Source organism: Mobula birostris, chromosome 2, assembly GCF_030028105.1.
Source record: "Mobula birostris isolate sMobBir1 chromosome 2, sMobBir1.hap1, whole genome shotgun sequence".
NCBI classification, from domain to species: Eukaryota; Metazoa; Chordata; class Chondrichthyes; order Myliobatiformes; family Myliobatidae; genus Mobula; species Mobula birostris.
Genome location: NC_092371.1, coordinates 66,437,389 through 66,459,468, shown reverse-complemented (window position 1 = coordinate 66,459,468; position 22,080 = coordinate 66,437,389). Strand labels below are relative to the sequence as shown.

Here is a 22,080-nt window from a genome sequence, read left to right as displayed (position 1 = left end):
CTTTGGGGAGTACAGTGGCAAGTTGCTGTAGTATTTATGTGGCTTTTGCAGTTTCTGGGACGCAGGAGGGAAAATCTGACCAAGTTGCTGAAAAGTTGTTGTGGGAAATTGACTTGACAAATTTGGCAAGGGGTGGAATCAGAATGATGGAGCAGAGCATGGAACAGATGGAGTACAATTAGATGCAGTGTGTAGTGAGACTGTAAGAAAGGACAAGTAGGTGACCGGGCAGAGTTGCAGTTGGAGGGATGAGGTGAAGCGTAACATGGGCAGAAAAATTGAAAAGGGTGATGAATATAGAACTAAAGGTTTTGTATTTGAATGCATGTAGTATATCAAGTAAGATAGATGATCTTGTACCACAATTAGTACAATGTTGTGGGCATCATTGAACTCTGACTAAAAGGTCATAGTTTGGAGCTTAACACCCAAGGCTACACATTGTATGAAAAGACCAGGTTGGTAGGCAGAGTGGATTGGGGTGTTTCTGCTGGTAAAAACTGAAATCAAATCCTTTAAGAGGTTACATAGGATTGGGAGATGCAGAGTCCTTGTGGGTAGAGTTAAGAAACTGCAAATGTAAAAAGACTTTTAATGGGTATTATATACAGGCCCCCAGCTAGTCCTCAGGATGTGGGATACAAATTACAATGCAAGATAGAATAGGTATGTAAACTGGACAATGTTACAATAGTGATGGGAATTTCATTCTGTAGGTTGATGGAAAAATCAGGTTGGTGCTGGATCCCAAATAGGAAATTTGTAGAATGCCTATGAGATGGTTTTTTGGAGCAGCTTGTAGTTGAGTCAACTCAGGGAATGCCAAATTTGAATTGTGCGCTGTGCAATGAACTAGGTGTGATTAGGGGGCTTAAGGTAAAGGACACCTCAGGAGGGAGTGATCATAATATGATAGAATTCACCCTGCAGTTTCAGAAGGAGAAAATCTGTATTACAGTGGAGTAAAGGGAATCAAACAAGCATGAGAAAGGAGCTGGCTAAAGTTGATTAGAAGGGGATACTAGCAGGGACGATGGCAGGAGAACAATGGCTGGAGTTTCTGGGAGCAATCTGGGAGGTGCAGGTAGATGTATGTCAAAGATGAAGATATATTCTAAAAGAGGATGAGGCAACCATGGCCAATAAGGGAAGCCAAAGACAGCATACAAGCAAAGGAGGGGACATATAATAGAGTAAAAATTACTAGGAATTGGAGTATTGGGAAGCTTTTTAAAAACCAACAGAAGGCAACTAAAAAACAGTCAGGAGAGCAAATATGAAATATGAAGGTAATCTAGCTAATAATATAAAAGAGGATACCATTTTTTCAAATACATAAGGAGTAAAAGAAAGATGAGTGAATATTGGACCATTGGAAAATGGCACTGGAGAGATAATGGGAGATAAAGAAATGGCGGATGAACTTAGTAAATATCTTGCATCAGTCTTCATTGTGAAAGACACTAGCAGTTTTCCAGGAATCCAAGTGTGTCTGGGGCAGAAGCGAGTGTAGCTACTGTTAATAAGGAGAAGGTGCATGTGAAGCTGAAATGTCTGAAGGTAGATAAGTCACCTGAAGCAGAAGGAAAAGACCCCAGGGTTCCGAAAGACGAACAGTACTGTGCAAAATTCTTGGAAATATATATATATGTCTGTGTGTGTATGTATGTATGTGTATGTATATATATGTGTGTGTGTATATATATATATATATATATATGTATATATATTTTGTGACGTATGTGAGTGATAGTAAATCTGATTCTGATATGGGTCTCTAATGTGCATTGAGAGTGGGAAGGGGGCAGGGAGAGGGAAATGCAGCAGGCCAGGCAGCATCTCTAGGAAGAGGTACAGTCAACGTTTCAGGCCGAGACCCTTTGTCAGGGCTAACTGAAGGAAGAGTGAGTAAGAGATTTGAGAGGGGGAGGGGAAAATCCAAAATGATAGGAGAAGACAGGAGGGGTGGGGATGGAGCCAAGAGCTGGACAGGTGATTGGCAAAAGGGATATGAGAGGATCATGGGTATTGTCGGGTCTCGCCAATATACAGACTGGGAGACCGCTTTGCTGTACACCTACGCTCTGTCCGCTAGAGAAAGCAGGATCTCCCTGTGGCCAAACATTTTAGTTCCACATCCCATTCCCATTCTGACATGTCTATCCACGGCCTCCTCTACTGTAAAGATGAAGCCACACTCAGGTTGGGGAACAACACCTTATATTCCATCTGGGTAGCCTCCAACCTGATGGCATGAACATCGACTTCTCTAACTTACGCTAATGCCCCACCTCCCCCTCGTACCCCATCCGTTATTTATTTTTATACACATATTCTTTCTCTCACTCTCCTTTTTCTCCCTCTGTCCCTCTGTCTATACCCCTTGCCCATCCTCTGGGTTTCTCCTTCCCCCCCCCCACCCCCCCGCCGTCTTTCTCCCTGGACCTCCTGTCCTATGATCCTTTCATATCCCCTTTCCACTTTGCCAATCACCAGTCCAGCTCTTGGCTCCATCCCTCCCCCTCCTGTCTTCTCCTATCATTTTGGATCTCCCCCTCCCCCTCCCATTTTCAAATCCCTTACTCACTCTTCCTTCAGTTAGTCCTGACGAAGGGGGGTCGGTCTGAAACGTCGACTGTACCTCTTCCTACAGATGCTGCCTGGCCTGCTGCGTTCACCAGCAACTTTGAGTGTGTTGCTTGAATTTCCGGCATCTGCAGAATTCCTGTTGTTAGGGAGAGGGAAATGATGTTTTGGAAAAGGAGAAGGGAGAGGGGAGAGAGTGTGAAGCAGCAGAGGGATACTCTATAATTAACAATAAATTAATTGTTTGGATTCAAATGTCCTTGTCTGGTGTATCAGGGCTGGATGTGTCTGCAACCATGCCGCACCCCTACCCTTGGCACTTGTTCCCTGCCATCTGTCCACACCCATCCCATGGTGCTCCACACTCACAACTCCCAACATCCTTTGCTCACACCAGATTGACAAATTTGTTCTCTGCTCCATGTTGACAAATACAGTTCTGTACAAAACTCTTAGGCACCCTAGGTATTTACAATCAGTAGATTTTGGAATGGTTCCAGAGAACTGGAAAATTGCAAATGTTTTTAAGGGAATAAAGTGTATTATAGGCCAGTTAGCTTGACTTCAGTCATTGAGAAGATGTTGGAGTCCATTACAAAGGATGGGATTTCAGGGTACTTGGAGGCACGTGATAAATTAGGCCAAAGTCAGCATGGTTTTCTTAAGGGGAGATCTTGCCTAACAAATCTTCAGGAATTCTTTGGGGAAATAACAGACAGGATAGACAAAGGAGAGTCAAGAGACTATTTTCTAAACTGGGAGAAAATTCAAAAATCAGGGTTACAAAAGGATTTGGGAGTCCTTGAGTAGGATTCTCTTAAGGTTAACTTGCAGGTTGAGTCAGTGGTAAGGAAGGCAAATGCAATGTTGGCATTCGTTTTGAGAGGACTAGTATGAAAGGGCAAGGATGCTGAGGCTTTATAAGGCATTGGTCAGACAACACTTGGAGTAATCTGAGCAGTTTTGGGCCCTTTATCTATGAAAAGGTACTGGCAGTGGAGAAGGTCCAGAGTTGGTTTGCAAGAATGATGCCGGGAATGAAAGGGTTAATGTATGAGGAGTGATTGAAGGTTCTGGGCCTGTACATTCTTGAATATAGAAGAATGAGAGGGGATCTCATTGAAACCTATTGAAAGGCCTAGATAGAGTGGATGTGGAGAGGATGTTTCCTATAGTAGGTGAGTCTAGAACCAAAAGGCACAGCCTCAGAACAGAGGGACATCCAATTAGTACAGAGGTGAGGAGAAATTTCTTTAGCCAGAGGGTGGTGAAACTGGAATTTATTGCCTCAGCTCGCTGTGGAGGCCAGGTTGTTGAGTATATTTAAAGTGGAGTTTGATAGGTTCTTTATTAATCAGGGCAACAAAGGTTAAAGGGAGAAAGCAGGAGAATGAGAATGGGACAGATAATAAATCAGCCATGATGAAATGGCAGAGCAGATTCGATGGGCCAAATGGCTCAATTCTGCTCCTATATCTTGAGATCTTACGGAAATGAGAGAGAAAAAGAATACTGAGAACTTCTTTTATTCATGCATGCAAGCTTGCCTTTTATTCTTGAGTTTGTTTCTCCTCTATTTCTGATCCATGTTATCCATGACTCTCTCACAATGTTGGATATTGTTTACTGCCCCTTGTACAAAGTTTTCTGTTGTCAGGAAATAACAAAAAACAGTTTTTTCTTAAAGCTTGAAGAATTTTTATGCAGCATTAAAACTGTCCTGCCATTTATTCGTCCTGAAGGAATGGGTATCATTGACCATGAGGCCATCACACATGGGAGCATAGTTAAGCCATTTGCTCTATCAAGGCTGCTCTACCGTTCAATCATTGCTAATATATTTTCCCTCTCTACCCCATTATCTTGCCTTCTCCCCATAACCTACGATGTAGAGCTGCTTTGTTACAAGCCTGATGAATTACTTGAGCTCAGAACTTTGACGTGACACAAACCTAGCAATTGTTGTTAAACTGACTGATGTGAAACTAATCTGGGTTCAGTTATGAGTCACAAGATGCTGCAGATGCTGGAATCTGGAGCACATAATCTGCTGGAGGACATTATGGGGGTAGGGGGAGTGGAGAAGGGATTGTCGACTTTTGAGAGGTCTTAGCCCAAAATGTCATCATTTTCTTTCTTCCCACACATGCTGCATGAGCTGCTGAGTTCTTCCAGCAGATTAATTGTTGACTCAACGATGGGGGTCAGCTGCTTTGACAGCTCTGGTGTCACACAAGGCCAAACTAAATAAAGCTGGCAGATTTCTTTCCCGAAAGGGCAACAGTGAACCAGATGGGGCTGACAACAATCCAATAACTACAGTAATCTTCATTGATACTCGAGTAGTTACTCAAGTTTAAATTTCTGAGCTATCATCTTTACCCAAGGGAAACTGTTTTGAACTGTCTGCAATATCCTTTTTAAAACAAGGGGCTCCAAACTGTGCCCAGTATTCCAATACTCTTGGTGTGGCCTCACTTGTGTCCTGTAAATTGTACAGTACTTTCCCATTTCTAAACTCTAATCATCTTGCAATTAAGGCCAATGTACCATTTAGTGCCAACTAATTTGAGGTGATTCATGTATAACTCATCTGCAAACTTTCACCCTTTAGTTAATCATCATTACCAACTGTATAACCTTGCATTTCTCCACATCAATCTCCAACTGGCAAGTTTTTGCCTATAGTACTCCCTTCCATCTATTTTCATCTCATCAGCAAACATGGATAACTTACACTTTGCTGCCTTCTCCAGGTTATCAATTTACACTTACTGGTTGCAATATTACCTCCTCTGTTAAATAATGTGACCGCTGAGTGTATGTTCATGATCTTCTGCTGCTGTTGCCCATCCACTCCAAGATTCAACATGTGCATTCACAAATGTTCTTCTGGACACCACTGTTGTAATGCATGGTTATTTTTGTTACAGTTAACTTCCTGTCACCTGGAACTAGCCTGGCCATTCTCCTCTATCCTTTCTCATTAAAAAGCATTTTTCCTCTCAACTACCACTCACTAGACATTTTTTTTTTTCATTTTTCTCGACATTTTCTGTATGCTTTGGAGACTGTGTGTGAAAATCCCAGGAGATCAGCAGTTTCTGAGATGCTCAAATCACCCTTTCTGTCTCAATGTAAAGGATCCCTTGGGAGGCAGTGATCATAAAATGATTGAATTCGTGCTGCAATTTGAGAGGGAGAAGCATAACTCACATGTATCAGTATCTCAATGGAATAAAGGGAATTAGAAGCGTGAGAGAGGAGCTTGCCAAGGTGGATTGGAGGAGGATACTGGTGAGGATGCTGGCAGACCAGAGATGCCTGAAGATTCTGAGAATAGTTTACAAGGCACTGGATAGATATGTCCCACAGAGGAAGAAGTTCTCAAATGGCAGGGGTAGGCAACCATAGCTGACAAGGGAAGTAAAGGATAAAAGCCAAGGAAGGGGCATATGAGGTAATAAAGGGTAGCTAAAAAAGCTATAAAAAGGGAAAAGATGAAATATGAGTGCAAACTAGCCAATAATATAAAGCAGGATACTAAATGTTTTTTCAGATACATAAAAGGAAGTGAAAATTGATATTGGACCACTGGGAAAATGCTGCTGGTGGGAGACAAAGAAATAGTAGATGAACTTAGTAAGTACTTTGCATCTGCCTTCACTGTAGAAGACACTAGCAGTGTGCCAAAGGTTTGTGAGTGTTGGGGAGCAGGAGTGTTTTACAACGGAAAAAGTAGATAAGTCATGTGGACCTGATGGACTTCATCCTAGAGTCTTGAGAGAGGTTGCTGAAGAGGTAACGAGTGCATTGGACATGGTCTTTCAAGAATCTTGGGATTACTGCCTGTGCCACGTGACAGTGAGTATAGGAATAGAGTGAGCTGGAGGATAAATGCGTGGCTAAGGGATTGAAGCAGGGGGCAAGGATTCAGATTTCTGGATCATTGAAACCTCTTTTGGGGCAGGCATGACCTGTATAAAAAGGACGGGTTGCACTTGAATCCAAGGGGGACGAACATCCTGGCAGGGAGGTTTGCTAAGGCTATTGGGAAGAGTTTAAAGTAGAATTGCTGGGGATGTGGAAACCAAACTGAAGAGAGGGAGGAAGGGGCTGTTGCCTCACAAATAGAGAAAGCTTGGAGACTGTCAGAGGGGGGATAAGCAGGTGATAGAGAAAGGATGTGCTCAGACAGATGGTTTGGGGTGTGTCTATTTTAATGCTAAAGCATTATGAACAAAGCAGGTGAGCTTAGAGCATGTATCAGTACTTGGAGCTATGATGTTGTAGTCATTACAGAGGCTTGGATGGCTCAGGGGTAGGAATGGTTACTTAGAGTGCCAGGCTTTAGATGTTTCAGAAAGGACAGGGAGGAAGGGAAAAGAGGTGGGGGCGAGGCACAACTGATCAGAGATAGTGTCATGGCTGCAGAAAAGGAAGAAGTCATGGAAGGATTGTCTACTGAGTCTCTATGGGTGGAAGTTAGAAACAGGAAAGGGTTGATAACTCTACTGGGTGTTTTTTATAGACCACCCAATAGTAACAGGAACATCGAGGAGCAGATTCTGGAAAGGTGTAATAATAACAATGTTGTCGTAGTGGGAGATTTTAATTTCCCAAATATTGATTGGCATCTCCCAAGAGTGGGGGGTTTAGAAGGGGTGGAGTTTGTTAGGTGTGTTCAGGAAGATTTCCTGACACAATATGTAGATAAGCCTACAAGAGGAGAGGCTGTACTTGATCTGGTATTGGGAAATGAACCCGGTGTCAGGTCTCTCAGTGGGAGAGCATTTTGGAGATGGTGATCACAATTAAATCTCCTTTACCATAGCATTGGAGAGGGTTAGGAACAGACAAGTTAGGAAAGCCTTTAATTGAAGTAAGGGGAAATATAAAGCTATCAGGCAGGAATTTGGAAGAATAAATTGGAAACAGATGTTCTCAGGGAAATGTACAGCAGAAATATGGCAAATGTTCAGGGGATATTTGTGTGGCATTCTGCATAGGTTTGTTCCAATGAGACAGGGAAAGGATGGTAGAGTACAGGAACCGTGGTGTACAAAGACTGTTGAAAATCTAATCAAGAAGAAAAGAAAAGGTTACGAAAGGTTCAAAAAACTAGGTAATGATAGAGATCTAGAAGATTATAAGGCTAGCAAGAAGGAGCTTCAGAAAGAAATTAGGAGAGCCAGAAGGGGCCATGAGAAGGCCCTGGCGGACAGGATTAAGGAAAACCCCGAGACATTCTGCAAGAATGTGAAGAGCAAGAGGATAAGACATGAGAGAATAGGATTAATCAAATGTGACAGTGGAAAAGTGGGTATGGAAGCGGAGGAGATAGCAGAGATTTCACTACGGGAAAGGATCTTGGAGATTGTAGGGATGACTTACAGTGGATTGAAAAGCTTGAGCATATAGACATTAAAGAAGAGGATGCGCTGGAGCTTTTGGAAAGCATCAAGTTGGATAAGTCTCTGGGACCAGATGAGATGTACCCCAGACTACTGTGGGAGGTGAGGGAGGAGATTGCTGAGCCTCTGACAATGATCTTTTCATCATCACTGGGGACTGGAGAGGATCCGGAGGATTGGAGGGTTGCAGATGTTGTTCCCTTATTCAAGAAAGCGAGCAGAGATAGCCGAGGAAATTATAGGCCAGTGAGTCTTACTTCAGTGGTTGGTATGTTGATGGAGAAGATCCTGAGAGGCAGGATTTATGAACATTTAGAGAGGCATAATATGATTAAGAATAATCAGCATGGTTTTTTCAAAGGCAGGTCGTGCCTTACGAGCCTGATTGAATTTTTTCAGAATGTGACTAAACGTATTGATGAAGGTAGAACAGTAGATGTAGTGTATATGGATTTCAGCAAGGCATTTCATAAGGTACCCCATGCAAGGCTTATTGAGAAAGTAAGGAGGCATGGGATCCAAGGGGACCTTGCTTTGTGGATCCAGAACTGGCTTGCCCACAGAAGGCAAAGAGTGGTTGTAGACGGGTCATATTCTGCATGGAGGTCACTGACCAGTGGTGTCCCTCAGGGATCTGTTCTGGGACCCCTTCTCTTCGTGATTTATATAAATGGCCTGGATGAAGAAGTGGACGGATGGGATAGTAAATTTGCTGATGACACAAAGGCTGTGGGTGTTGTGGATAGTGTGGAGGGCTGTCAGAGTTTACAGTGGGACATGGATAGGATACAAAACTGGACTGAGAAGTAATCAACCCAGATTAGTCTGAGATGGTTCATTTGGTAGGTCAAATATGCCGGTGTAGAGGAGCAGAGGGATCTTGGGGTTCAGGTCCATAGGACACTCAGAGCTGCTGCACGAGTTGACTCTGTGGTTAAGAAGGCATACAGTGCATTGGCCTTCATCAACCATGAGATTGAGTTCAAGAGTGAGAGATAATGTTACAGCTATATAGGACCCTGGTCAGACCTCACTTGAAGTACTGTGCTCAGTTCTAGTCACCTCACAACAGGAAGGACGTGGAAACTATAAGAAGGGTGTAGACGAGATTTACTAAAATATTGCTTGGATTGGGGAGTATGCTTTATGAGAATAGGTGCGTGAACTCGGCCTTTTCTCCTTGGAGCGGCGGAGGATGAGGGTGACCTGATAGAGGTGTATATGATGATGAGAGGCATTGATGGTGTGGATAGCCAGAAGCTTTTTCTGTGAGCTGAAATGGCTAGCACGAGAGGGTACAGTTTTAAGGTGCTTGGAAGTAGACACAGAAGAGTTGTCGGGTAGGATTTTATGCAGAGAGTGGTGACTGCGTGGAATGGGCTGCCAGCAACAGTGGTGGAGGCAGATATGGTAGGTTCTTTTAAGAGACTCCTGGATAGGTACATGGAGATTAGAAAAAGTGAGGGCTATGGGTAACCCTAGGTAATTTCTAAAGTAAGAACATGTTTGGCACACAATTGTGGGCCAAAGGGTCTGTATTGTGCTGTAGGTTTTCTATGTTTCTAATCACTTGATTCTGGCATTGTACCAAAGGACTGGAAGATTGCAAATGTCACTCCACTCTTTAAGAAGGGAGGAAGGCAAAAGAAAGGAAATTCTGGTTGATGACCAAGAAAGTTTGGTGACTACCAGGAAGAGTCTGGTTGACAGCCATACATGACAGTGATGTATTCCAACAATACATAATGAATAATTAAGCATAGTATGCCCAATTCCAAGTCACATCAATATAATTCCTTTCCTTTTTTTTAACCCCCTTCTTCCATTAATCCAACAATTTTATGTATTCTGTAAGGGTGTCTCACCCCATGCCCTTATCCCACCATAATCCCATAATTTTTAGCCCCTAACCCCTTAGCTTCTGATTGGTCAGAGCCTCTTGACCATGTCTGCATGCTTTTGTGCATTAAGTTGCTGATATATGACTGGTTGATTAGATATTTGCATTAACAAACAGGTATACAGGTGTATCTAATATTGTTCCCACTGAATTAATATTGCAGACAATACATAGGACAAAATTAGGCTGGTTAGCCTAACGAACCCATATTGGCACCTGTTATCCATGGGAGTCCTGTCCTACACCACCTAACCGATCTTCCCTCTCCTCGCCTTTTCACCTGTATTCATATCTAGTTTGGTGTCAAAAGCATTTAATCATTTGACTCAACGCTTTCAGAAATAGTTCAGCATTCTAAATTATTTGGTGGTGTCAATCCTTGTTAATTGCTCAATAGAATTTAATAGCAGTGATGCTGGAAACAGTCAGCAGCATCTGAGGAAAGAGTCACGTTACTGACTCTTATTAGCAAAGATATTTATGGTATCAAGTTGTATATATTTGTGTGTGTAAGTGTGTATATATCTATTTATAGAGAGAAATAGATATAGCTGTTTTAAAAAACTTGGAATAAAATGCTTTATCCTCTACCTCCTGTTCTTAAATCTTAAGACCACAAACAGTTCTGCTTTCCAAAAGGTAAAAAGAGCAACCTATTTAATCATTGTCCAAAATATGTCATCAACGATCTTCTTTCCCTCTTAATGTGGGGCTGTTGGCCAAGCATTGTGCAATCTTCAATTCCATTTGCAGCCTCTCAGCAAATGAGGTAGCCTGTGCCTGCTTGTAGGAAGACTTGGGCTACATCGGTTGATAAGAGGCTAATGTTATTTCTGTCATAAAATTTCCAGATGATGGCCTTCTCCAACAAATTTAATCCTTGATATTCAGTGGTATTACCATTTCTGAATTTCCCACTAGATTTTTCTTTTGCAGGGTGTTCACGATTGACAAAAGTTTGACTAGCTCAGCCACAAATAGTGGCTGCAAGAGATGATCTTTATCTGCAAGAATAGTGGCCTGTTCTTCATCAAGTTATGGTATTGCTTGCACTGTTATAACTATATGTTATAATTATGTGGTTTTTGTCAGTTTTTCAGTCTTGGTCTGTCCTGTGTTTTCATGATATCACACCGGAGGAATGTTGTATCATTTCTTAATGCATGCATTACTAAATGACAATAAAAGAGGACTGTGTGTCCTCATAATCTAATCTAATCTAATCTAGTCTAATCTAATCAGAGGCTGGGTACCTCTGACAACTGACTCACTTTTGGACAACTCTCTCAGATGGAAATCAGGACTGCTGTGGAGTACTCTCTGCTTCTCTGGTCAGGTGCAACTTACATAACACTCAGGATACTCAATGTCCAGGGCAAAGTAACCCATTTGATTGATGTTCCTCCCACTGATTTAAATGTTCGATTTCTACTCCACCCTTCCTCAATGGGTACCATGTGTACTTCAAGAAAATGTATCACAATTCTGTCAGCACTTCCCAAACCTGTGATTTCAACCACTAAGGAGCCTGTAAATTTCATGTACGGAAACACATTACTGTATTCTGGAGGGATTGTGCAAGCATTAGTAATGATCTTTCAAGAATCATTAGATTCTTGGATGGTTTGGGAGGACTGGAAAATTGCAAATGTCACTCCACTCGTTAAGAAAGGAGGGAGGCAAAAGACAGGAAATTATAGGACAGTTAGCCTGACTTCAGTGGTTGTTAAGATGTTGGAGTCCACTATGGATGAGGTTTCAGAGTACTTGGAGACGCATGATAAAATGCGCCAAAAAAGCACGGTCTCTTTAAGGGGAAATCTTGCCTGACAAATATGTCGGAATTCCTTAGGGAATTAACAGGCAGGATAGACAAAGGAGAGTCAGTGGATGTTGTTTACTTGAATTCTTTTACAAAGTGGATGTTGTTTACTTGAATCCTTTTACAAAGTGCTGTACATGAAGCTGCTGAACAAGATAAAAAGAAAACCCATGGTATTACAAGAAAGATTGTGAGAATGTGCAAAGAAGTGGCAGATGGAATATAATACAGGGAAGTGTATGGTCATACACTTTGATAGAAGAACTAAAGGTGTGGACAACTTTTTAAATGGGGAAAAATGTCAAAAATCAGAGGTGCAAAGGGACTTGGAAGGTTAACCTGCAGGTTAAGTCGGTGGTAAGGAAGACAAATGCAATGTGAGTACTCATTTTGAGAGTTCTAGAAAATGAGAGCAAGGATGTAACACTGAAGCTTTATAAGGCTGTGGTTAGACCACACTTGGAGAATTGTGAAGAATTCCTCAACAAAAGATGTGCTGACATTGGAAAGTGTCCAGAGGAGGTTCACAAGAATGATTCCAGGAATGAAAGGGTTAACATGTGGAGCATTTGAATTGACTTTATTACTTGCATCCTTCATATACATGGGGAGTAAAAATCTTTACTTTACGTCTCCATCTAAATGTGCAATGTGCAATTTATAGTAATTTATAATAAATAGTATGTACAACAAGATGGTCAATATAATATAGAAAGAGTTGTGTCAGCATGAATTAAGCAGTCTGATGCCCTGGTGGAAGAAGCTGTCCCGGAGCCTGTTGATCCTGGCTTTTATGCTGTGGTACTGTTTCCTGGATGGTAGCAGCTGGAGCAGTTTGTGGTTGGGGTGACTCAAGTCTCCAATGATCCTTCGTGCCCTTTTTACACACCTGAGTAGTGGGAAGTTCACATCTACAGATGTGCTGGGCTGTCCGCACCACTCTCTGCAGAGTCCTGCGATTGAGGGAAGTACAGTTCCCATACCAGGCAGTGACGCAGCCAATCAGGATGCTCTCAATTATGCCCCTATAGAAAGTTCTTAGGATTTGGGGGCTCTGGGTCTTTACTCACTGGAACTTAGAAGAATGGAGGGGGATCTCATTGAAACCTTTCGAATATTGAAAAGCCTAGGTAGAGTGGACTTAGAGAGGATGTTTCCTGTAATGGGTGAGTCCAGGACCAGATGACATAGCCTCAGAATACGGAGCCATCCATTTAGAACAGAAATGCGGAGGAATTTCTTCAGCCCGAAAGTAGTGAATCTGTGGAATTCATTGCCACAGCACAGACAGTTGTGGCCGTCAAGTGATTGAGTATGATGAGTTGATAGGTTCTTGGTTAATCAGGGTGTCAAAGGTTACAGGGAGAAGGCAGAAGAATGGGGGTTGAGAGGGATAATAAATCAGTCATGATGGAATGGTGGAACAGACTCAATGGGTCAAATGGCCTAATTCTGCTCCTACATCTTATGGTCTTTATACTCTAAGAGTTACTTCACCAGAGATTGGAGTTAGACAATAAATGCTGCTCTTAGAGTTCCTGTAAAAGTAATAAACGGAAGTAAATAAGCCGTAACTGTATCTTATAAAAAATTAGAGCAATGTTGAACGGTAGAGTAGTGGTGAGCATAACAGTGACAGTGATCCAAGTTCAATTCTACTGCTATCTGTAAGGAGGTTGTATGTTCTCCCCAATAGCTTATGTGTTTCCTCAAGTGTACTCTGGTTTCTTCCCACATCCCAAAGATGTACGGTTCGGGAGGTTAATTGGTCACATGGGTGTAATTGGGCGGTATCCGCTCTTTGGGCCGGAAAGTCCTTTTACCACGCTCTATCTCTTTTTTAAAAAAAAAAAAAAAATCTGAAGGCTAAGGGTGAAGGAGATTAGAAGTAGAGAGGGGCAGGACATACAATAACAGCAATAACATTTGTAGTCATAGTCATACTTTATTAATCCCGGGGGAAATTGGTTTTTGTTACAGTTGCTCCATAAATAATAAATAGTAATAGAACCATAAATAGTTAAATAGTAATATGTAAATTATGCCAGTAAATCATGAAATAAGTCCAGGACCAGCCTATTGGCTCAGGATGTCTGACCCTCCAAGGGAGGAGTTGTAAAGTTTGATGGCCACAGGCAGGCCTGACTTCCTATGACACTCAGTGCTGCATCTTGGTGGAATGAGTCTCTGGCTGAATGTACTCCTGTGCCCACCCAGTACATTATGTAGTGGATGGGAGACATTGACCAAGATGGCATGCAACTTAGACAGCATCCTCTTTTCAGACACCACCGTGAGAGAGTCCAGTTCCATCCCCACAACATCACTGGCCTTACGAATGAGTTTGTTGATTCTGTTGGTGTCTGCTACCCTCAGCCTGCTGCCCCAGCACACAACAGCAAACATAATAGCTCTGGCCACCACAGACTCATAGAACATCCTCAGCATCGTCCAGCAGATGTTAAAGGACCTCAGTCTCCTCAGGAAATAGAGACGGCTCTGACCCTTCTTGTAGACAGCCTCAGTGTTCTTTGACCAGTCCAGTTTATTGTCAGTTGGTGTCCCCAGGTATTTGTAATCCTCCACCATGTCCACACTGACCCCCTGGATGGAAACAGCGGTCACCGGTACCTTAGCTCTCCTCAGGTCTACCACCAGCTCCTTAGTCTTTTTCACATTAAGCTGCAGATAATTCTGTGACAAAGTTTCCTACAGTAGCCCTGTACTCAGCCTCATCTCCCTTGCTGATGCATCCAACTATGGCAGAGTCATCCGAAAACTTCTGAAGATGACAAGACTCTGTGCAGTTGTTGAAGTCCGAGGTGTAAATGGTGAAGAGAAAGGGAGCCAAGACAGTCCCCTGTGGAGCCCCAGTGTTGCTGATCACTCTGTCGGACCCATAGTGTTGCAAGCACAAGTACCGTGGTCTGCCAGTCAGGTAATCAAGAATCCATGACACCAGGAAAGCACCCACCTGCATCGCTGTCAGCTTCTCCCCCAGCAGAGCTGGGCAGAGCTATAAAGGAACTGATGTTAACCATGAAGCTTGTGCAGACCTGAAAGCACAGGTATGATAGTTGAATATGATTTGCTGTGTATTGAGATATATGCAGAAAATTATTAGATGACTTCTAGTTTATGGAAGATTAAATTACTAAAACTGAGTGATCTAGTCTATAGATTGTAAAGGTGCGTCTGATGATTTCAGGAATGAACTTGGGTGATTTTACAGATGAAGATAGCAACTGTCAGAGAGGGCTTAAGTATGTAGCCTAAAGCTTATCTCAACAGAAACGTGACATTTTGAAGTTAAGATATGGGTTAATTTTGTTGATAGCCAAAAGAGTGGAGGGTCAGTAGTAGCAAACAGAATTCATGTCCGGAGCTGAAGATCATAAACACAAGAGGTTCTGCAAATGCTGGATATCTTGAGCAACGCTCTCCAAATGCTGGAGGAAATCAGCAAGTCAGGCAGCATCTGTGAATCTATTCCATATTTTCTGGCTGCCTTGCTGAGTTTCTCCAGCTGTGTGAGTGTGTTGCTCAGAAGCTGAAGAAATGGTTTCAATCTTCCCAAGATATTTTGACCCAACCATTCTTCAGAGTCAGCTGAGCTGTCTGACATTGTGCAGAGTGGGGGTTTCGGGGAAGGTATTGAGAGAGGGTTTGGACATTCTCTGCTTTTGTTTGAGATTACCGAGGGGTGGTAAACAGGAAGACTTCACTGAGAGATCCATGGGAGGTAACAGAAGCTTTGTTATGGGAGCAGGACGGGAAAGCATTGTTGTGACTTTCTGTCTGTAAATGAAACCCGTGGGGAGAACAGTCTATCCCAGGGTGGGGATAGTCAAAAGACTTGTCAGAAAGGTGATCATATCAAGTGCGGTGGGCAACATGTATCAACTTTGTCATGGATACATAACCGTAGTTGGTATTGTGGATAAGAGCCATTTTCAGACTTACATGGTCGGTCCTGCTTTGTGGCATTGAAGCAAAGAAATCCAAGGAAAAAATTGCATGAGATTAGTAAACTGCAGTCTTCACAGAGATGCTAGTAAGGGTGGAAGGAAGGGTGGGTGGTTGTTTCCAGAGGTGGAGAGGTAGCTTTTTGACAAGCCAATGCTAACAGATTTGAAAAGGGGTGGGATGCGAGAGGGTTGTTAACAATAACTATTAACACATGAATGAGAGGGCTGGAACAGAAAAATAGAGAGAGATGTGGGACAAGGTGAGGTTCAATGGTCAGTTAGCCAACTATCTAGTCTAGAAGAAGGAAGCAACAGAGGTGGCTGATTGAGTAAAGTTGCTCATCGTCGCAAAGTCCTTGACCTCCTCGGCTTTGTTACTGCTAGGGCTGATTACAGAAATGTGAGTCTGAGGTTAAAGAAAAAGGTTTATAGCAGAGGCAAAAATCCTAGTGGCTGTCTCTTCATTCAAGACTGATCTTGGAATAAGTCTTGAATGAAGTGACCTTAGGACTTCATTCTCCAGAACCTATCCGTTAATAGTACACTTCTGTGCATTGTTAGCAATGTTGATTGCCACTGATAAACAATTGCATGAAATCTATGATTAATGAGCACTTTCAATTCCTGAATCTTTGATGTGACTATTCTGGAAGTTTGCTATTGTAGTCTATTCAGTTGGAAGGGAAGTAAGTGGCTTTTTGTTTTAAGCATTGAATATTATCCCAATTCAAAGTCACTATTCTGTAAACAATTGGAAAGGAAAATCGATCTGCTGTCCAAATTAAACTGTTGTTGAAGAGGTTTGGAGTGCATAGATTCCAAATAACGCTGTAATGATTAGCCAATCCTTGGCACTGTTAAAGGAAGGAAAACACTCCAGTGCCTGAGTGACAGTACTTCCTAGACTCGCCTATTTAAAGCCCTGAAAGTGGGAACCTGAACTGAGTGTCTCGAAAGCCTCAGCAAGTCTACAGCTACTAGCCCTACTGACTCGGTGAGTAATGCCACCAACGTTTTGTGTGTGTTTTTAAAAAAAAACTACTCCTACTTCCATTAATGTCTGAGATTACGACTTGTGCCTGTATTTTGTATGTATTCAATTATGTATATCCTGTGATTTTAGGCAAGCCATTAAATCTAATATCAAAAAATTGTGATCATTTAAAGATGAGAGTGTGAGGGTTGCCTGTTAAAAAGATTATATGATGTTTGGTTGTTTCACTTTTATCCAGGCACTTGTGTATCTTGTGCAATCCTTCTCTCATTTTTGGAAGGTGTGTGTAACTTTGGTTTAGGGTAGTTTAATGGAATGTAAAATGTTGCTTCCTCATGGATTTAAATGAGCAATTTGTTTGGTATGATAGAAAGCAAGAGGTACGTCTCACAAACAGGTTTATCTTATGCATCTGGTGTAGAAGCAAGGATATGCAGGAATCTGATGAAAAGTCACAGACTTGAAAGATTAATTTCTTTTTAAACTTTTCAGATGTGGAATTTTTATTGTATTTTATTTTATTATTTCAAAGCTCCAACATCTAAAATTCTATGTTTTTCATTGGTAAAGTATCATTGTGTTCCTTGCTGTCTTCCCCAGGTAGTTCTTTGCATACCAATTATTGCTTTTGTCCTTCACCACTATAGCAGGCAATGCGATTTGCAGCATATATCCAATGCATGCGGCCAGTAAACATGATTGAAGGACAAGATAATTAAATTCTCGGCCATGATTTTGCTAAGGAAAATATTAATGGTCTGCTTTATATGTGACATGTACATCAAAACGTAAAGTGAAATTTGTCATTTGCGTCAGCACAGTGCAGATACATGCTGAGAGCAGACAGCAAGTGTCGTCACGTCTCCAGCAATTTAACGAAAAATGTTTACTTTATCTGTACATAAATCTGATGGTCGCCTAGAAAATGGCATTTTAGCTAGTTCATGTGATTCTGCTACCAATTGAGAAGAGTATGAGCACTTCTATGGTACTTGCTCATTTGCAAGGTTTTTCTTTGGCTCAGCAAATCATCAGTGGAATGAGCTGAGAAGTGAAGACCGGGTAAAGCCAGCCTGCATCTCTTAAACGGGTCAGTGTTAAAGCTGGAGTGGGTACTGGGTTTGGGAGTATTTGAATCAAGGTGTCAGTGTTGGTGTGGAACCGGAATGTTCACTTGGAGGATGAGACAACGAAAAGAAAAGAATCCTTAATCACAGGTGAAGTTAGATAAACTGGGAGATGTATAATTGTGTAGAAGCAGACACTTGAGGTTGTTGGTGCAGCTGAGATTGGGTTAGGAATTTGTATTGGTGGAAAGTGGGGAGAAGTAACAAGTTGGAAGTTGAGATATGGAGCCCTGAGGGAGACTCAGGTCAAAGAAGATTAATTAGTGCACCTATCTGATTTGAGTTTCCAGGGTCAAACTGAATGTGTGAGGAAGGTCCCCTTTAAGCTTAACTGAAACATTCTTCATAATTGTGTTAAAAGTTCACTTTTGTACACACGCAGTATGGCTGAAAATTATAATGCTGACATCTAAATGTGGTTAGTGTTCGCTGGAATTATTGAGCATTTGTGTATCTGTACACCGGGACCAGGAATTAATTTTGTTGAATTGTGACCACATAGCTCTTGATTTTAATGTGTTTTAATTTTCTTTGAAACTGGATGATGTAATGCACCATGTTTTCTTCTTCATACAATAGTTGTCTATCCCTGTTACCTCATCTCTGAGAATCATACTACTCCCTGACTAGATCCCACTCTTTGCAACACCTGCATTACATTCATTCTCTTGTTCTGGGACCTAGTCTTGACCAAGCTTATCCTCATAAATTGTCACTTCCCTCATTTTCTTTTCCTTCCCATCTACATTTCCCTCAGCCTAAGTGAAGTGCCTTGGGATAATTTTTCATCTTCAAGACAGTGCAATGCTGAAATCTCATTGCTATTTTGTTACCTCCTCTCCTGCTGTATTCCAAAATCCCAGAGTCCCTCACTAATGCATCTTCTGTTTGTAAGTAGTTTGTTCCTAATTATATGTGTTTCATACTTCAGATACTCTAATGTAATGTGTTATAAAATGCTTTTCTAGTTTTGAGAATTCCGGCAAATGCCTAGACTGTAATTAACATAGTTGCCTATTCTGTGGCAGACATAATAATATAAATTAATGAATCTAATCAGTTAAGGGAATCTTGCAGGGAGACTGAATATAGCCAGCTGACCAGTGTTACATTCAGTCAGGTTTGAGGTTTGGAGATTGTTTGTTCTGAAACTTGTGCTCCTGCTCCATCTGACCTTTCACCAGACTTCTGGAACCAGTGAACTTCTTAGTACTTTCACCTGCTAAATGTGGCTTTGAGACTCCATCCTACTGCCTCTTTAGTCCGATCTAACGTTTTTGTAACCAGAGATTTTGGGGATTAGGAAATAATAATGGAAAAATAAATGTTTAAAGTCAAACTGGATACAGAGACTGGATTAGAAAGGAGAGAAAAGGAGATAAGGAAAAATTGAGAATTTAAAACATTTGAAAGTGCTCCATTTTGGTAGTAATATATAGGCCATTCAACATGACGTAGATCAAATCAGCACAAACTGTTTTAATGGAATACATCTGTTATTTTTTAACTTAATAAATGTTAGTGATATTTTTCAATAGGTTATTTTCTGATATCTATTATAATGATGTTCTCCTTGGAGCGACGGAGGACGAGAGGTGACCTGATAGAGGTTTATAAGGTGATGAGAGGTATTGATCATGTGGATAGTCAGAGGCTTTTTCCCTGGGCTGAAATGGCTATCACAAGAGGTCACAGGTTTAAGGTGCTTGGGAGTAGGTACAGAGGAGATGTCAGGGGTAAGTTTTTTACGCAGAGAGTGGTGAGAGCGTGGAATGGGCTGCCGGCAACGGTGGTGGAAGTGGATAAGATAGGGTCTTTTAAGAGACCTTTGGATAGGTACATGGAGCTTAGAAAAATAGAGGGCTATGTGTAAACCTAGTAATTTCTAAAGTAGGGACATGTTTGGCAGAACTTTGCAGGTCAAAGGGCCTGTATTGTGCTGTAGGTTTTCTATGTTTCTAATGATTGCAAAGGCAGTGTTTTTTTTTGTTTGCTTTCAGCATGAAATCCACACCCTCTGTGTGTAAAGCTTCTACACTGAAAGTAGTTATTCTCAAACATACTGAATGGCCTTTCTTCCTGTCTTTCTTCCTTTCCTCCTTTTCCACCAGGATGCTCTCCTCATTTACTGAAGACATTTTCCTGAATACTGGCAATAAGAGTCCCTAGATTCCGACACCAGGTTGTTGTGTGAGTTCATGAAGAGTGTCAGAATGAATCCAAACCTGCTCACAGGGCCAGTTATCCACACAGATCTTTGAACAGTTAGTCAGAAACTTAGAGGAGATACATTTTTATTCTTTTCAATCTACTTCCTGTCTTCCGCTGCTTTTACCAGAACAGCTTTTTCACTCATGATCTTTAATTTTTTGTTTAAATTTTGTTGCACTGACTGATAAGAAGAATCATAATGCAATGAAAAGTCCTGTTTTTGTACAGTGCTTTTTATGACTGGTCATTCTATACCTTTTTGCACTCTCTGATATCCTAATTCATAACATTGGAAGCATGAAAGACAATTTTACACAGTGATGTCATCATATTGGCATTTTTGGGACTAGAAATGTATTCTGTGATGTTTCATGAAAGAAAATAGTAGTAATAAAACTAGAGGTAAATGGCCTTGCCTCCTTTGTTATTGTGTTACAGACTCTTTTAGATCTACCCTGGATCACTTTTAATTGAATTATTTAAAAGGCCTTTGGATTTCCTCCATTTCCAACGTGGATGAAGGTCAGTCCTTTGTTTACATAACTTTCACATTGCCCTATCACATTATTGCATCTAATAACTGTTCTGATTGGCAGTAATAGTGGGATACTTTGAGCCAAATCAAATTAAAAGAGCATTTTTTTCTCCTGAGCCAAACGGCTTTTGAAATGCTGTTGTTCTACAATGTGAGATATATTAAAAAAGTATATGTGAAACAACATATTTGAAATCCTCAGAAATTTCAATATTCAACAATTAACTGTTCTGATTTTTTTAGAATGGATTATGTTTGTCGAACTTTATCTAGGTTGGTGCGTTTATGGTTGCACTGCTGCTTCCAGAGTAAGGAGCATGGAAGAGGCCCAGGCTGCCAGAACCAAGTTAACTTGGTCAGCTTTTGTTTCTTATTACATACAAAAGCCTGTCAGTCCTAACTTCAACCCAGCATTCCACTCAACGGTTCAAATGCTGATGCTATAAAATAACAAAAAATTAAAAGGTTTAAATTGGAGTCAAGATCTCATTGCAGAGCTGACATATCAGAGATTGAATTAGTTCATCACATATCTGGAAGAGTTCCAGCAATGCTATATTGGGTCTACTCTAGAGAGGCTTGTCCAATGGCACTCCAAGAGGACCACAACCTTGTTGTAGAGTTTGGAGGCTTGCATGCCTAAATGACCCGGAGAGCTATGTTGGCTGCAGTCAGGGCCTTGTTCTTTGGCTCTTAGTAGGGTCACCCAAACAGGTCAACAGGTAAGGCCAGACTAAGAGTGGTCCACTGGTCCTCAGATTTGGAGCTTCAGCTCAGGGCTAACAACCCAGACTGGTCAAAAATATTGTTACGGAACAAGCAATGAAGAATACTTCTTTATCTGTGTGCAATTGTATGGATAGACATAGATGGAAGACCTTCATTGCTCCCCTAAATGCCAGTGGCATAACGGGCATCTGCCTTGTCTAATGGCCTATGGTGGGGGTTGGATATCATTATCTGTAGAGTTTAATATTTTGAGTGTGACAAAACTGGGAATTGGTTCTTTCAATAAAACTTTAAAATGGAGCTTTCACCGCTGCAATCACAAGCATTTTATTTTGAATGGTGCTGCACAAAGCTAATATTTTTAATAATACTTGCCTGTGCAAATTAGTCTCAATCTTATGTTCACATCATGATAGCATACAAGCCATGTTCTAACCAATGGGTCTACAACATTCAGTGGTTCAAGGTTCCATGTAATATGACAGAATGTATACAATATACAACCTGAAATTCTTGCACTCTGCAGATATCCACAAAACTGAAAACCCCCAAAAAAAAGGATGACAGAAAAAAAATAACAACCCTAAAGCCCCCCGCCCGTTCCACGCACAAGCGTCAACCCTTCCCCTCCCCTACTTATTTCAGCAAAGAGCATCAACCCCACCACTCACCATGCAAGCACTGCAAAGCCCACAAAGAGACCACGATCAAGAGTCCATCAAAAATTGGCGCCCATCCCAACAGCTCGACATCTCAAAGGGCCCTCTCTCTCACTAACGAGAGAGAGGGAGACC

The 22,080-nt window shown here is 41.5% G+C and overlaps 1 protein-coding gene across 12 annotated transcripts in view; it reads left to right on the top strand.

Moving 5' to 3' along the window:
- Positions 1 to 22,080, top strand: part of slco4a1 (solute carrier organic anion transporter family, member 4A1) — a 232,514-nt gene that overhangs the window by 86,567 nt on the left and 123,867 nt on the right. For 8 of the 12 annotated variants that reach the window (XM_072242219.1, XM_072242199.1, XM_072242182.1 and 5 more), the window contains one exon: positions 20,461 to 20,544. The exons of 2 other annotated variants lie outside the window; for them this stretch is intronic. The gene's annotated coding sequence lies outside the window, so the exon portion shown is untranslated. Of the gene's footprint in view, positions 1 to 16,641; positions 16,685 to 20,460; positions 20,545 to 22,080 lie in introns of those variants that run through there. 2 more of the 12 variants (XM_072242270.1, XM_072242285.1) reach the window with 2 other exon arrangements.